This window comes from Mustelus asterias, chromosome 14 (assembly GCF_964213995.1).
Source record: "Mustelus asterias chromosome 14, sMusAst1.hap1.1, whole genome shotgun sequence".
In the NCBI taxonomy this organism is placed as follows: Eukaryota; Metazoa; Chordata; class Chondrichthyes; order Carcharhiniformes; family Triakidae; genus Mustelus; species Mustelus asterias.
Window position 1 is genome coordinate 60,651,705 of NC_135814.1, and position 17,824 is coordinate 60,669,528.

Here is a 17,824-nt window from a genome sequence, read left to right on the forward strand (position 1 = left end):
CTATTCTCAATCATTAGCAAAATATGCCATCAACTGGCACTTACTCAATCCGCTCACTGAAGATCAGTTTGATTTTGCTATGACCATTTGGCTCCAGACATCCTTACAACCTTGGCCCAAACATGGACAGAAGAGCTTGCTGAAATTATAAGGTTTTTAAAATTGTTATGTCTTGGTTCCGTATCTTTAGTTTATGATTAAATAAAGTGGTCGTGTGACCTATTCTGCAGTCTGCCTGACAGCAAGCCTGGGTGATTTGATTATTAAAGATGAAAGGAGGTACATATTGTTCTACTAGGAAGACAGTGCAAAGTGTTTACACTTGGAGATAATGGCAGCAGCCTGTGTGCTAACAGTGGACAGACTGAGTCTTCAAAGTTCCAGAAAAGTGTTGAGAATGTCAGGTTGTAAATAGTTGTCCTTTCAACTGTCCATTAGTTCCAAGGTGAAAAAGAATTGAGTTCTCAAAGATAGCATTTCTACCAAGATACAAAAGATACAAGGTCCATGTGTCTCATATTGCCGTAGAACTGGGCTTTAATTGGGAACAGCTTCCTAAGATATTCCTAAAAACTCACCGAAAAAGTTAGTCTGCCAGGGGGTGGGAAAGGGAGAGAGCAGCTAGATGTTAAAAGTTTTCCAAGGTTCAAGGAGTCAGGATAGGTATAATCAACCCCACGACACCATGTAATATGGTGCGAAACCCCTGGATGCATAATTAATGAGGTCAGGCAGTGTTAGAGGGATTCAGAAAACTCTGGGATTTAAAAACGAATAAGATTATTAAAGAGGGGAAATTAACTTAGAATAAGGGTCACAATGTACCTTGTACTTATTTTATACAAAGGTACTGGGTCGCTGGGTGACAATCCTGGAATTCCCTCCCTAATGGCATTGTGAGACAACCCACAACACACAGACTACGATTCAAGAAGGCAGCTCACCACCACCTTCTCAAGGGCAACGAGGGATAGGCAATAAATGCTGGGCAGCCAGCAACACCCATGTCCCATGAATGAATAAAAAAAATTACAAAGATACTACTTGCATAGGCACATAACTACTGTTACAGGAATTAAACATGTATTTTAGATTTAAACAAGTATTGGTGAATGTATTGTGCACCTTGGCCAAAATGCAAACTGCCCTGGAGCATAATGGGAAGAGAGTTAAACCAGACAGGCCACATTCTTTGGGAACAATAAGCCACAGAATATAGTTATGTTATCGGAAGAAAGTCATGGAGAGTGCAATTTCTCATACTTTAGAAATGAATATAGGTATTCACAAGGTATATGAAGTATCAATTTCTTCTGATAATAAGGCAGAGCAAGACAGTGGGAACGTCTCCTTTTCAACTCTGTAGTTTACGGTGAGAAAACAACCTTTGAACCTTACGGATTTACGTAAGTAAGGTTGCTTAGTAACAGGGGGTAGGAACTTCCAGGTCCTATAGACCAATGAATTCCTAATTCTGCTAGAAGGTAGGAGGCAATTGGTCAAGGTAAATAATGTGTACCAACGCAATTGGAGCATCCAGTTAAGAGACAGGGTAGGCGAGAGAAATGAATTTTCAAAAAATGTATAACCGTTTTGCCATTGCATTGTAAACTTTGGAAAGGAGTTGGCATGTCCGGCTGCCTTTTTCCTGGCACGTTGATCAATAAAAAACATCTTTAACCAGCATAGTGTTTTTCGTGAGTCTTTGTACTTAGCTGGGTCCAGCTCAATATTTAGCACCTGAGAGAAAACCCCCACTTCAGGCTGGAAGATATGGCACGATTTCCCATCAGCCACCACGGCAGGAAACATTCCCTGTCCCCATCCCTGCCATTGGAATTAATGATGTGGAGATGCCGGCGTTGGACTGGGGTGAACACAGTAAGAAGTCTCACAACACCAGGTTAAAGTCCAACAGGTTTATTTGGTAGCAAATACCATAAGTTTTCGGAGCACTGCTCCTTTGTCAGATGGAGTGGAAATGTGCTCTCAAACAGTGCAAACACACAAAATCAAGTTGCAGAATACTGATTAGAATGCGAATCCTACAGCCAACCAGGTCTTAAAGGTACAGACAATGTGGGTGGAGGGAACATTAAACACAGGTTAAAGAGATGTGTATTGTCTCCAGACAGAACAGCTAGTGAGATTCTGCAAGCCCAGGAGGCAAGCTGTGGGGGTTACTGATAATGTGACATAAATCCAACATCCCGGTTTAGGCCGTCCTCATGTGTGCGGAACTTGGCTATCAGTTTCGGAATTAATCAGTATTGGAATTAATCTCAGATGGGAGAATTCCACTCCTCATATTGTCAAATAGAGCTTTTAGTCTTTTGTTACAGTAAATATTTTAAAATGTGAAATTTAGTTGTATCATTCTTTCAACTATTAACTGGAAGTTTTAATTTCTTTTCAAAAGTAATCTTTTTTAAAGTAACAAGCTAAATTCCAGCGGCAAAGTGAATTATGGTCATGGCAGAGCTTGATTGAATGTGGTATTAAGGAACTCTAGTAAAATTGAAGTCAGTGGGAACTGGGAACAAATCTCCTTTGGCTGGAATCACAAAGAAAAACCATTGTGGTTGCTGAGGGCCAGTCATTTCAATCTCAGGTCAAAACATTTTCAGGTACTTTATCAGTGATCTTCCCTCCTTCATAATGTCTGTAATCAAACTAATTCACAGTTCCTCAGATACAGCAAGACCTGAATAATGCAACAAGACCTGAATAATATCCCAGACTTGAGTTGGTAAGGGCAATGAACAATCATGCCACACAAGTGTCAGGCAATGAGCATCTCCAAATAGGGGTCTGAACACCTCCCCTTGGTATTCAATCACATTACCATCATTGGACCTGTCATCAACATGATGGGGGTGACACAGTGGCACAGGGGGCAGCACGGTGGCTAGCATTGCTGCCTCACAGCGCCAGGGACCCGGGTTCAATTTCAGCCTCGGGTCACTGTCTGTGTGAAGTTTGCACACTCGCCCTGTCTCTGCATGGGTTTGCCCCAGGTGTTCTGGTTTCCTCCCACAGTCTAAAGATGTGCAGGTTGGGTTGATTGGCCATGTTAAATTAACCTAGTGTCAGGGGGATTAGCAGGGCAAATATGAAGGGTTATGGGGAAAGGGTCTTGGTGGGATTGTGGTTGGTGCAGACTCAATGGGCCGAATGGCTCCTTCTGCACTGTAGGGATTCTATGATTCTAACATTCTGGGCTCACCGTTGACCAGAAATTAACTGTATCAACGCCATTATTGCTTTGGTGACAAGAGCAAGTCAGAGTCTTGGTGTTCTGCGGCAAGTGACGAACCTCCTGAATCCCAAAGCTTTTGCACCACCTACAGACACAAGTCAAGAATGTGCTGGAATTCTTTTCATTTACCTGGATGAGTGCAGCTCCAATGGCACTCAAAAAATTTCAAAGCCATTCAAGTCAATGTAGACCTCTTGATTTGTACCCTACCCAACCACATTAAGCATTCACTCCACCAGCAGCATAATGTGGCTGTAGTCTGTACCATCTACAAGATGTATGGCAGTATGGTCAGCCCTGACATCGCCCCACCCGATGAGCAGGCCCAATACCATCCCATGGCCAACCCCGATTGCCCTCCTCCCTCTCTCCTCCACCGATTCCACTTGCAGAGTGGCGGCAGGTACCTTCCCCCGATCACCCCAATCGGCCCCGTCCCCAGTATGCCCTGCCCCTCTGACTCCAACCCCTTGGCACTGCCTGATGCCTGGCGGGCAGCGCCAAGGTGCCTGGTGGGCAGTGCCGGTTTGTCCTTGGGTAGTGCCAGGCTGGCACTGCAAGGCTGGCACTGCCCAAGGGACAACCCCCATTTGCCCCTGACCTCCTTGGGGGGGCCTCAATGGCCTCTGTCCACCAGCGTGGTCAGGACATCTGTTTCCGGTGAGTGGGGAGCAGTTGTAAACCCTGCTGGAGGGAAACACTCCTGGTGGGCATGGGGGGAGATGCTAGTAGGCCCAGAGAATACCATCCCGGGACCGGTAATCATATGGAAATCTCCATTTCCATATAATAATCAGCTGCGCGTCGATTTCTGACACGAAGTTGATTGCGCTAAAAAAAAGCACTTGGGAGACTCGCGACCAGTGAACCAGTCACAGCAAGCCAGGAGAATTCCGGCCCATGCTTTTGTTATATCTTTTCTCGTACCTGTTTCCCCTCTTCAAAACTGTGGTATAGTTCCCTCACCAATTTTCAAATTCACCAAGTAGTCTTTGAATATTTCATCCACTTCCAGTGGATCCCACCACCTACACATCTCCTCTCTTCACTCTAAAGGGACTGTTCCCTCCATGATATGGTTTGCTGTGACACCACCTTCAATGCTGGCTATCTTTCCTCTGGCACCTCCTTGTGTATTTGCAGGGGTGCAAAATCAGTCCATTGTCTCCACCCATACAACTCTCCAGGGCCCCACGCTCTCCTTCCATGGAAGACAGCAAAGGAAGTTAGATAAACAATTGAAGGGAAAAATTTCATAGGGCTCTGAGAAAGAGCAGTCAAGTGGGATTAATTGAATAGCTTTACCAAACATCGGGTGCAGGCACAATGGTACAAAAGACTTCCTTCTGTGCTGTATCATTCCAAGATTCTTTTGAAATGAAACAAGAGAAAAAAAAAGTAATTGAAGATATGTATCAAATTGCTGCATATGTTTGCTTGGTGAGGTATTGATTAAACACATTTTTGACCACAATGCAAAAGGAATGGAGTTGAGTTTGAAAGAAATAATATGATAGCAAGATTGAAGAGTTTTGGAATTGTATTGCATTCTAGAGTAGGGTGGCTGTCTCTCAATATTTGAAGATACCCTTATTAGAATTTTGAAGCACTTACAGAGTGTAATGTGATTATTTACTATCAAGTTACATTTGCATATGAGTATTTTGGCAATACCTGCTCAATAGTTATGTTGTGTTCCTCCAATCCTTGATTGCAAGTCTTCAGGCAGCAAGTTACTATGGAAACTAATAATATACTCTACCACAAGGTGCCACACAGGAAATGGGAACTGCAGTCCCTTTTGCAAAGCCTTTTTGCTAAGGGAGCTACATCAGATCTGTAGACTTAGGAGTCACAGACTGTTCAGCAGGTTCAGGCATTTTTGTTTTTTTGCCAAGGTTTAAGATTCAATTGAGACAGCAGCTGATGGTACAAGATTAACTTCTGAAGTATCTTAATGTGTATTTATTTGTTCAGACCATCTAATACCACGCTAAACAACTTTGCACACCTAATTAGTAATTGCAACATATAAAGACATATTTTCTTGCCTTGCTGTCAGAGCAAGCAGCACATCTGAAATTCTTGCCTCAGCCATTTGCATAAACTAGGGATAATCTGAGCACTTTCCTGTCCTCCCAGAAGGAAAAAAACAGTTTAAACCAGTATTCTTAATTCCCCGTTCTACCTGTGTTCTATTTGAAAGTATACAGGACCAGTTTGGACCGGTATTCTTATTTCCCTGTTTTGCTGTTTCTTCCTTCTGGGCCTGTTTGGGTGACTGGCAGTAGAAAGGATGAAAGAAAAATGCATAGCCGTGGGCCTTAGGCCTGTGGCTGTGCATTGGCCCTTGGTGATTGAAAATTTCAAGGGGTTCTGAGTACACAGAGTACATGTTTTTTGAGCATTACTTGTTCGATGACATGGGTGAAAAGGGTTAAAATTCAGAATGCTGACTCCAGTGAAATAAGACATTAGCACAAAAATGAAGAAGATTCAATTTTCTGAACCTGCGTTGCCTGAACCTTGAAAACATCCAGACCTGCTACTGCCTATTTCTAACCTCATTAAAATTGAATTGACAAATGGTTTGGGGTCCTTGGGAAAGAAATATAGAAGGAACTTGCTTACATTAGCAAGTAGAGAGGTGGATAACAAGATGCTTAAAGTTAGCTTCATCCATATCAATGGGACCATTGTATTGTGCACACTGTAACTCAGAAATGTAAAACTCACACTGCTGCCATGGATTGTTGCAATCTTGAATTTGGTGACTAGTGCTGCCAAAGGCTTCCAAAGTGGCGCATCATTATTGCACTCTGTTTTCACAATGAGCCTTAGGAATATTCTTAGGTTGACAAGAAGTGTGCTAGGCTCTTGTGACCGCACACCTGGGGCAATCACTTGTGGGGAGACCTTAGGCAGTTCCACAGGCACAAGGATCTATAAAGGATTCAGAAATTTCAACTATGTTTCAGACCTACAAAAAACCCTCTTGTCATTTTTGACTGCTTTAGTTTTTCTGAAGCTACTTTTCTATTTTATTTTTTGGCCCCATTTCCTTTATTGCCTTTGCTGAATTGCACAACAGGAGTTCTCTGAGATAATGTATGCAGAGGAAAAGGAGGACCTACAGAGAGATGCCAAGCAAATGGACCTGATGGAGAGGTGGAACAAGGAGTCCTACAAACACCCAGATTACCACATCCACAAAATGAGACAACATAGTTTGCCTTGGAAAGTCCTGCGTTGGTAGAAACTTCCATGAAAGTAAGCATGCCAAGGTTGTCAGAAACCAAGTTTGCCCATTTTATCTCGTACATGTTCAAAATTATGAGCCGTTTTAGTAAGGTAAATTAAAAATAATAATATAAATTTAACATCAGCACCACAAGAATGAAGGCAGTGGTTAGAACGATAAGGTTTTACGAGTATGTGGGAGTTATTAGGAGAAGGGATGTTATGCTGAAAGCATTGATGGAAGCAGAGTCTATTAATAAAGGAAGTGGATTGAGATTTGAAAAGGAAAACTTTTAGAGCATATTAGTGTAAGCACCAAGAGTCTTCTGGAGTAAACCTATGTTGAAATTACACAACAGTGAAGGATCAGAAACCCCTCCAACTGGACTTGATGAAATATGAAAATCCCCAAACCCACAGACACAAGTACTGTAAATAAAAAGGCCAAACTTCAACATGAAGAACACACAGAGGCAGGCTATACTTTAAGGGGTTAATTTCAAACATGTCAACATCAAAGCAGAATTGATATAATGAAAGGACATTGTGACAATATCACAACAATGGCACAAGGTAGCTGCCATCAGACACCAGGCAGTGCCAAGGGGTGGATGATGATGGGGGCAAGGCCTAAGGGAAGGCGGGGGTTTGCTGCACACTCTGCAACCGGGGATTAGCCAGGGCAGTGATTGATTGGGCCAGAGGGGGGGCCAATCGGCTGGGCCAGGTGCCGGGGGGAGAGGGGGGTGGGGTGGTCGGCCAGGTTGGGGGTATCGGGGTGATTATCCAAGGAGGTGGAATGCCTGATAGATCTCTCAATTCTGTTGCACAGAACAGCGAGATCTAAACATTCGCAATAGCGTCCTCTAATGCAAGCAGCCAGCTTTTCAGTGAGAATTGATACAGTCCACTTCCTCTACTGGCAGGAATCAGATCATGCATCATTTGCTGCACTAAGTGGCTTAAGATTTCATTTGTGACCTTGCCGAAAAAACAAATCTGAAACTCTCTTGTTTTCATGCTCGTTTGGCATTTAGAATTGTTTTGGTAAGATCACCCCCCCTATGTTTTTATCTGTATGTTGGGGGGTGGGGGGCAGGAACAGGTGAAAGAGAGTTGAATGATTGCCAATTTGGGGTTGAGTATCAAACTGATTTGAATAGGAGAAAACTTACTTCTGACTGGGAAGAATGCCAAATTGCTTTTTTGGGGGGAATCTGACCAGTAAAGCTGTGGGAATAGGGAGGAACGTCTGAATTGTTTCTCAGTGGTGGCATTGAAATTACTTCACAATGTGGAGGGTAAAGTCTCAAACCATTACGCAATGGGATGAGGAAGTCCTTATACCTTCTCATGGAAGAGGGTGGGGATATATGTACTTGGCAGTGTGGAATGGAGGCAAGGAAGATCTTGAATTGATGCATAATGGATTAGAATGGGGAGATTAATCATAAATTTTAAAAATATAAAAACTTACTTTTTTTGCAACTTTCATCACCGCCAGATGTCTCAAAGCAGTTTCAAGATGATGAAGTACTTCTGAAAAGTAGTCACTGTTGTAATGTAGGAAATGTGGCTGCCAGTTTTGTGTACAATAAGCTGTCACAAAAAGCAATATGATAAATGACCAGAGGATTTGTTCTTTTCTGATGCTGAATGCGGGGTGAATATTAACAAGGGCACTAAGGATAACGCCACTGGCCTTCAAAGCAACAGAATAATCTTTTACCTCCACCTGGGCAGGCAGATGGGGCCTCGGTTTAATTGTTAATCTGAAAGTCAGTGCCTCTGACACTTCAGTGCTGCATTGAAGTCTCAGCTCAAGCCCTGGAATGGGATTTGAACTCAGCACCTTGTGACTGAGAGATACAGGGGTTTGAACTAAGCAACAGTGTAGCAATTTTAATAAAGATAAAATACTGCAGATGCTGGAAATCTGAAACAAAAGCAGAAAATGCTGGAAAAACTCAGCAGGTCTGGCAGCATATGTGCAAAGAGAAATAGAGTTAACATCTGCGGCCCAATATGACTCTTCTTTGGATCCAGAAAGAGGTAAAAGCTTGATGCTTTGAAAAGGGGAGAAAGGCCAGGTGGAGCAAAATCAAAGATCAGGGATAGTTTAGATGGCAGGAGATATTAAGTGAGAAAAATGTCATGGAACATCAGACAAAGGGAATGGTAATGATAGTATAAAAGACACAAGGGTGATCTTACTAAAAAATTTCCAAGTGCCAAATGAGTGTGAAAATGGAAGAGTTTCAGACCTGTTTTTTCGGCGAGAGAAAAAAATCAAGACACTTAGAAAAAAAAGATGCAAAGTATGATTCTCGCCGGTGGGGGGAGCGGACAGAGTCTATTCATGCCAGGAAGCCAGCTGCTGACTGCTATTGTGCATGAGACCTGATGTCCCAGTGCACTATGTCAAGAGTACACAGCGCACTGAGAGATTGTCGCTCCTCCATCCCCCCGGACATTGGCTCCTCCACCCCTAATCACCTCCTGATCACAGCCCCCTCCGATTGTGGCCCCCCTGATCACCACCCCGATTGTTGCCCACTCCCAGCCAATTGCTGCCCCAGTTCATCCCCCTGACCGATCACTGCCCTCTTTCACTGCCTCCACCCCCCAGCCCCCTTGGTGATCCCTGATGCAGAGTGTGCATCTCCCCACACAGTACCTCCCCTTCAGGCCCTGCTCCTCCCCTTAGGCCCCACCCCCTTAGTCCCTATCCCTTGCCCAGCTCGATGCCTGGTGGGCAGTGTCAGGGTGCCCAGTGGGCACTGCCAGGGTGTCAGGCTGGCAGAGGAAGGGTGCCTGGTGGGCAGTGCCATAGTGTCAGGCTGGAGCTGCTGTGGTCCCAGGCTGTCAGTGCCACTGCCTGCCCCCTGCCCCCAACCACTCTGGGGCTTCAATGGCTTCCAGTCCCACCAGCGAGGCCATCACGTTCGGTCACGTTGGTTGGGGAACATACATGATCCTCGCCAGTGAGGACCTCCACTTATCATATTAAAATGAACTAATCATTATTAAAATCAGCCTCACGCCTTTCTTGGGCAAGAGACCGATTACTCTGGCTTAACAGAGCTGGTAATAACAGGAGAGGCAAAAAACAAGGAACGAACCCGGTTTTTCAACTCTCTTGCAATCTTACCGGCTCACCACACTGATCAACCGGTGTGCTGAGCCAATAAGATCTCCCCACTAAAGCTTTGGTCCAGTAATAATAGCGGAATAAAGATGAGCACTATCTGAAAGCAAAATAGCACACATGTCCATAGTTATGCAACCAAAATCAATATAATCTAAACATGAATTAACAGGTAAATGATATTTCAGATAAAAAGATTATTTTCACTTGAAATGCACAGTACAACAAAGAACTTCATACAAATCTACAAGTACACCCCTATTAGCATATATAACATTAAACTCAGCTACTGAGTCTCACAGCCCTCTGTACATCCCAGGTGGAAATTTATTCCTTTACTCACACAGGAGGTGAGTCCAAAGTCCCTTCGGACAGTAGTCTCACCACTCATTTTCCACAGGCTCTGAAAAGACACATCCTTCCTCATTCATCACTGCTCCGCTCCTGAAATCTATCTTTTTTTAATCTCTTTCATTAGTTGCCATGATTTCCCACTTTAGTTGCTTTACACCCTTGGTAACACATTCCCATCTTATTCTCAGAGACCTTTTCTCCATCAGGATCTTTTCTGAAATGTGTCTGCTTAGACCAACAGTAATTCAACATCCAATTAGCTTTCTAGATACTCTTTTCTTCTTAGCTTTCATTCAAATGGTAGCCTTACGTCACAAGGGACTAAAATGTTTGCCAAGCAGTCCAATGACAAACTTTTCAGAATACTTCCACTTTGCCACTTTGGAAGTAAAGGGATTTCCTTAAAAAGGAACAACAGGCTTCTCCTAAACTACAAATGTCATCACAAAGAACATTCCTAGTAACCACTGGCCTGTCAATTTCACATCAGAAATGGATAAGGTTTGAGAAACAATAATCAAGACAACAAAGTAGCTGACCTCTGGGGAAGTTAATTTGGAGAACAAGCATGCATTTGTGTAAAGTCTATCATGTTTGACTGATTTAATTGATATTTTTCTGAAATTACATTAGGTTGATGAAAGGGAATGAAGTGGATGCAGTCCATATGGATTTTAAGGAAGTGCTTAACAAAGTACCGCATAAAAGGCTGGTTAACAAAATTGAGGCTAATAGAATATGAGGGTACATTTCAGCTTGGATAAAAAAATGGCTGAAGATCAGAAACCAGTGAGTTGTAGTAAATGGTTATATTTCAGAGTGGAGGATGGTGTTTGGGTGTTCCTCTAGGGTCAATGCGAGAACCACTGTCTTTTGATATAATCATCATAGAATCCTTTAAGTGCAGAAAGAGGCTATTCATCCCGTTGAACATGCACCAACAACAGTCCTGCCCAAGCCCTATCCCCATAACTCCACATATTCACCCTACTAATTCCCCTGTCACAAGGGACAATTTAGCATGCCCAGTAAACCTTTTCCACACATCTTTGGATTGTGGGAGGAAACTGGAGCACCCGGAGGAAACCCACGCAGCCACGGGGAGAGTGTGCAAATGGATGGTGACCATAGGCACTTGAACCCTGGAAATGAATGGGGACAAGATAGGACAGATCAGGGGTTAGATGCTGGGAGAAACACTGATTGTCGTGAACAGGAAGGAGCTATTTTGTCTGGAGGTCAACTGCCCAAAGTGGATTCCCTGGAAGGGTACCATCCAGAAGGATCAAATAACTGGAAGGATGCCACATTGTTGGGAGGGACAGGGAAATCTACTGGAAAAGATAAGAATTGGCTAAATGTTCAGGAAGATGGTCAAGCAGTGAAAGCCATGGACTGGGAGAATGGCATACAAGACTGGAAAGTAAGCATGTGTAACTCATGTTACAGTGATGGGTTGGGGGATGAATCTAAGGAAACCTTCACGTAGGGTGGAAAGGGCATCAGATAAGTTAACAGGGGATCTAACACTAGTAGCCTAGTAAGACTTGAATACGTGAGCAGAGGTCACAGTCTGACCAGACAACATAATAAAATGGTGAGTGCAGAACTATCCCCACATAAAGAGGCAGAAGTCCCCATGACTGAGAAGCTTTTGTAGCTGTCAACAAAGTAGGAGATTAAACCCTATGGGAGGATAAATAGAAAGAGTTAAGACAGTTGGAGAAAGGGTGGTGTGTATTCAGAGGTTTCAGATAGATGTTAGTCAGTATTATCGCCTTGATATATCTGTACACAAAATGTTCTACTGGATAGATCTCATAAGGCCAAGCCTAGGTTAGTGACCCGAGGTTTTGAAGATTGCTTAGGAGATAGGGAATAGACTCGCCTATAGTGGGAAAGGTAATTTTGAAAATATTTTGGCCTCCTTAGTAACATTTTCTTGTTAATATAAGTAAAAGCTGCATTTCTGCAGGGGATCACCTCCAGAGAGAAGTGTTTCTCCAATCTCCAAAGGAGGCACCAGATGCAGAAGGAAGACTTTGGAAGTTAGATAAGTATGTCTATGGTTCGAATTATGCTTCAAAATTATGGATCAGACATTGTTCAATACTTTTCAGTTAGATCAGTTCTATTAAAGTTGGGTTGTTTCCAACTGAAGGCAAATCCTGCCATGCTTTATTGGTATCATGGTGGGAAACGCTCAGATATCTTTACGATGCATGTTGATGACTTCCTATGGGGTGGTATTAGCGACTTCTAAAATAAGAAAGTGGGATTTTCCACATCTCCCACTGTGTGTTTCGCAGTGGTGGAGGCAGCCTGGCATTGACCATCAGCGGAATTTTCTGATTCTGGCATTGTCAATGGAGTTACCCATTGGACGCACCCCCTGCCGCCAGGAAACCAATGGCGGGGTTTTGCCGTCAGCAGGACCGGAAGATCCCACCGGCATGAATGGCCAGAAAATTCCTGTCAATGTTACTGATAGTGTTAGAACAGAAGTTAAGGTTGTGAGTCAGGCTTCTGAGGCCTTGAACTACACTGGGTTAGAAATAGGACAGTGAGGGTCTGATGTTACTTTACATTAAAAAACTTACTCAGAGAGTGTTAACCCATCACAGCCAATCGCAACAGTTCCTCACAAAAAGACGCAGTTGCTTCCAAAGCTGAGATGGAGCAGCTGCAGACTCTAATTGGACAATTGAATTGGCTGGGCACACAGATAAGGCCAGATGTAAGTTTTGATGTCATAGAACTGAGTACTGTAATTAAATATCCAAAGGTCAAGGAGATTTTACAAGCGAGTAAAATAGTAAAAAGAGTAAAGATGGAGAAATGTGTGTTGAAATTTCCATCTTTTGGTGACCCTAAGAATATAACATTAATTGTTTTTATTCATGTCTCCAATGAAAACCTGGGTGATGGGTTTTTAAGTACAGCTGGTTTTACAATATTTCTGCTGGGAGAAAATCAAAAATGTTGTCCCTTGGCTTGGGAAGGCAAGAAATTAAGGAGAATAGTAACAAAGTACCTGGCCGCTGAGACTCTTGCACTTGTCGAGACAGTTGACTTGCATTCTTTTTAATTAATGATATTGTCAGGAATCCTCCCGGCCCGCTACGCTGCTCGAGCAGCACAACAGGCCAGGAGAGACCAGCGAAGTGCTTTTAGCGAGGTTCAAAATGCAGATTTCCACATGATAATCACCTCAGCTCCAATATTCAGCGTGGAGCTGATTGCACTTAAAAAAAAGCCCTTGAGAGACTTGTGACCAGTGTAAATTAGTGTGGGGCTGATTATCACATGGAAATCTCCATTTCCCTAAGATTAGAAGACCCCAGACACTATTCTCCGTTCTGCTAGCACCCCCACCTCCCCGTCCACCGGGAGTGGTTCCAACTAGCGGGATTTATGACTGCTCCCCACTAACGGGGAACAGGAGTCCTGACCTCGCTGGTGGGAACAGAGGCCAATGAGGCCCCCCCAGGAGGTTGGAGGCAAGGAGGGGTGCCCCTTGGGCAGTGCCAGCTTGGCAGTGCCAGACTGGCACCCTGGCACTGCCCACTGGGCACCTAATTACTACCCACCAGGCACCCTCATCCTGCCACCAGGCACTGGGCAGTCCCAAGGGGGTTGGGCTGGCCAGGAGTGGCCATTGGGGGTTGGCGCTGGGCGGGAGTGTTGGGCCTGGCCATCAGTGGGGTACACAGCTGGATGGGGGTGGGGGACATCGGGGATGGCCCGGGGGGGGGGGGGTGGTGGGGTCTGGTAGGCCAGTGATCGGTGGGGGGGTCAGGAAGGCCAGCGATCGGGGACTTGTGAGGTTGGCCAGCGATTGGGAGGCCGGCAATGGTGGGGGGGGGGGGCGGGTGTTTGGCGCATGTGCAGTGCTACACTCAGCACCACACTCCCAGTTTCTCAGGCGGGAATAGGTCCCATCCCCTACTTACCACAGTGAATCCCACTGAGGCACTCTGCAATGCTCAGAATGTTGGAGATTCACTCTGGTAAGTATGCCCAAAAAACGGGTGGGAAATATTCCCGTTTTCTCGCCTGTTGAGCATTTAGTTTTCTTTTAAGACCATAAGACATAGGAGCAGAATTAGGCCACTCAGCCCATCGAGTCTGCTCCGCCATTCAATCATGGCTGATTTTTTTTTCATCCCCACTCTCCTGCCTTTTCCCCATAACCCCTGATCCCCTTATCAATCAAGAACCTATCTATCTCTGTCTTAAAGACACTCAATGACCTGGCCTCCACAGCCTTCTGCGGCAAAGAGTTCCACAGGTTCACCATTCTCTGGCTGAAGAAATTCCTCCTCATCTCGGTTTTAAAGGATCGTCCCTTTAGCCTAAGGTTGTGCCCTCTGGTTCTAGTTTTTCCTACTAGTGGAAACATCCTCTCTACGTCCACTCTATCTAGGCCTCGCAGTATCCTGTAAATTTCAATAAGATCCCCCCTCATCCTTCTAAACTCCAAAGAGTACAGACCCAGAGTCCTCAACCATTCCTCATACGACAAGCTCTTCATTCCAGGGATCATTCTTGTGAACCTCCTCTGGACCCTTTCCAAGGCCAGCACATCCTTCCTTAGATATAGGGTCCAAAACTGCTCACAATACTCCAAATGAGGTCTGACCAAAGCCTTATACAGCCTCAGAAGTACATCCCTGCTCTTGTATTCTAGCCCTCTCGACATGAATGCTAACATTGCATTTGCCTTCCTAACTGCCACTGAACCTGCACGTTAACCTAAAGAGAATCTTGAACAATGACTCAATGGGAGAATCCCAGCCATTAGTGTAAATTCAGTATCAGGAAGACACTGAAGAAACCGTACCTCAACAATGTTATATATATATATATATATATATATATATATACATATATAATCATTCCCGTTAGGATAATGTGCAGTCTATAAAATGTGTGAATGAGAACAGATTAAAATTTATATCACTAGTCTGAAACAAAGGGGGAAGGAAGAGGAAATTTCCAAACTAAAATAGCTAAATACCAGCCATGAATTGTCAGATTGTTTTGCCAAAAGGAACATTTCCGGTGAGGAGTTATAAAATCATAGATTCCCTACAGTACAGATGGAGGCCATACAGCCCATCGAGTCTGTACCGACCACAATCCCACCCAGGCCCTATTCCTTTAGCTCCACACATTTACCCTACTAATCCCCCTGACACGAGGGTTAATTTTAGCATGGCCAATCAACCTAACCCACATATCTTTGGACGGTGGGAGGAAAGTGGAGCACCCTGAGGAAACCCATGCGGAGATGGGGAGAAAGTGCAAACTCCACACAGACAATGGCAAGGCCAGAATCGAATCTGGGTCCCTGGCACTGTGAGGCAGCAGTGCTAACCACTGTGCCACAGTCCTGCCCCAAAGTCTTAGAAGAAAAACAACTCATGATAGTGTAAGATTTATTTATCTTGCTTCAGTTATTTTACATTTTGTCTGTAATTAGGCACCTGTTCAGAAGAGAATCGCAATGTTATGATCCTGTCACAGTGAAGTACATGCTCTAGTTAGAAGTGTGAGCAGTTGTTACTAATTGTGGGAACAGTTAGGCTATTTTTCTTAAGTATATATAAGAAGTGGTTTCCACCTGTGTGGAGGGATGGAAAGGGAGCCGATACCTGTGTTCTCAGGTCTGGTGACTAAACCTACATTAAAGAAAGACTGGCTCCAGATTCCTCCTTTACTCAGTAAATAAGCAGCACATAAAACAATGGGCACCATCACTATCATTGCTCTCCTTGGCCCTTTGACTGAAGGGGCATCTATGCAGCAGGGGGCACAATGAATGATAGAGGCTGCCTCTGCATTGGCACAGGTGCAGGAGCCTTTAAAATGCCCACACTGACACCACCACGATGAGGATGACTACAACATGCATCTCAGTTGCAAGCAGAGACAGATGAGCTGACTGCCTCCACCTGCTCTGAGGCCACAGCGGAGCATTATGTAAAAGTGGTTGAGAGCAGAGGCCATTATGTCGAGCAGAGCACTGAGAGGTTCACTGGGATCGCTTCACTTGTTTATATGCATTTTGTAAATTTTTGCTGACATTGGAAATGCTGACGCATGAATCTAGATATGTCAGCTTCCATTGTTTAAGAGCAGAACTGGAAAAGAGGGATTAAACGGTGAAGGGAAGCCAGGTCCTTTGAATATAAACAGTGGGATTGCAGGGCAGATGGTTACCTGGCGTTGAAAAGAGTGGATCTAATTCAAGGTTTTGTCTTTTCACAGGCAGATCAAACTGAGCTTCAGAGCATGCGGTGCTGCTGGGTGAGAGGTGGCTTGGTGAAACATTCCTGGATCAGATGTTCCCTGGCATTCATGCCATGCTGATGAGAGCTTAGACTTCTGATTTGGCCCAGGCCATCTCCCTGCAAAGTATCTCTTTGCTAAGTATCTTCCTCACCTTCCAATGAGTGGTGTCCTTCTCGCAGCTCACTCTCTTCAAGAACCATACCTCTGTGGAGGGCCATGTTATTCAGAGTGCAGCTGGCCACCACAATATGTGAGAATGGATTCTAGTGCAGTGTAGGAGTGCATTGCAGAGAACCACCTTACTAGTTCAAGCACTGGAATGGCATCGTCACAGCTTGCTCGATGGTGGTCCTTGTGAACAGATAGCTTCGGTTGTAGTGCCTTTGTGGCTCCATCTCAGGGTAAAGTAAAGTGGTGGGTGGGGTAGTCATTTCTTCATGGGATATCCCTAGAATGCTTCTATGAATTTTAGGTAGTGGTATAAAAAGGTGTGGCACACAAGTGCTGGGCAATGACCATCTCCAACAAGAGAGAATCTAACCATCTTCCCTTGACATTCACTGGCACTACCATTGCTGAATTCCCCGTTATTAACATCCCAGGAGTTACCAAAGACCGGAAACTGAACTGGACCAGCCATATCACAGAATCACGGAATCACAGAATCACACAGTGCTGAAGAGGCCTTTCAGCCCATCAATTCGGTTACAACAGCAGGTCAGAGGTTGGGAATTCTGAGGAGAGAACGCACACCTTGACTTCCCAAAGCTTGTCCACCATCTATAAGGTGCAAGTCAGGCGTGAGATGGAAAACTCTCTAATTGCCTGGATGTGTGCAGCTCCAAATATACCCACGAAGCTCAATGTTAGAGAAATTTCAAATAAGCAGGGATTTAAGATACTAATAAAACTACTAACACTAAGTGAAATGATTCTAGATCAGACTTACAGACTAACAGAGGTACTGTCTGCATAAAGACACATATAACCACAGTAAGAGATTTGAACAAGTATTTCTGATTTAAACATGTATTTTGGACTTTAAAATGTATTTCAGATGCATTTTTAAAATGGTCTGTGCGCTTTAGCCAAAAGCAGGCTGCCCAGCAGCATGGTGGGATGAAGACTTGGTGAGACAAACCACATTCTTTGGAACAATGAAACCATGGAACGTGTATATTCTTATCAGCATAAGTTATGGACAGTATGGGTTCCCAAATAATACAGCTGTTCAATTCGTACTGATAATAATCAGTGCTTCTCAGACATGGGAATAGCAACTGTCTGGCTCGACTATTGACGCAATTGAGAGTTGGTGAGAACAGCACATTTGAACTCTATAGCTAAGCGTCAGGGGTTGCTAAGTAACAGGGGGAAGAAGCATCCGGATTCTACGGACCAATAAAATCCCTTGATGTAATTGAGTAGAATGTAATTAGCGAAGGTAAATGACAACTGTTAACAATGATTGACTTGTACTAATGAAGACTGGCTCATAACTTGCTGGAAGGTGGGAAAAGTGAACT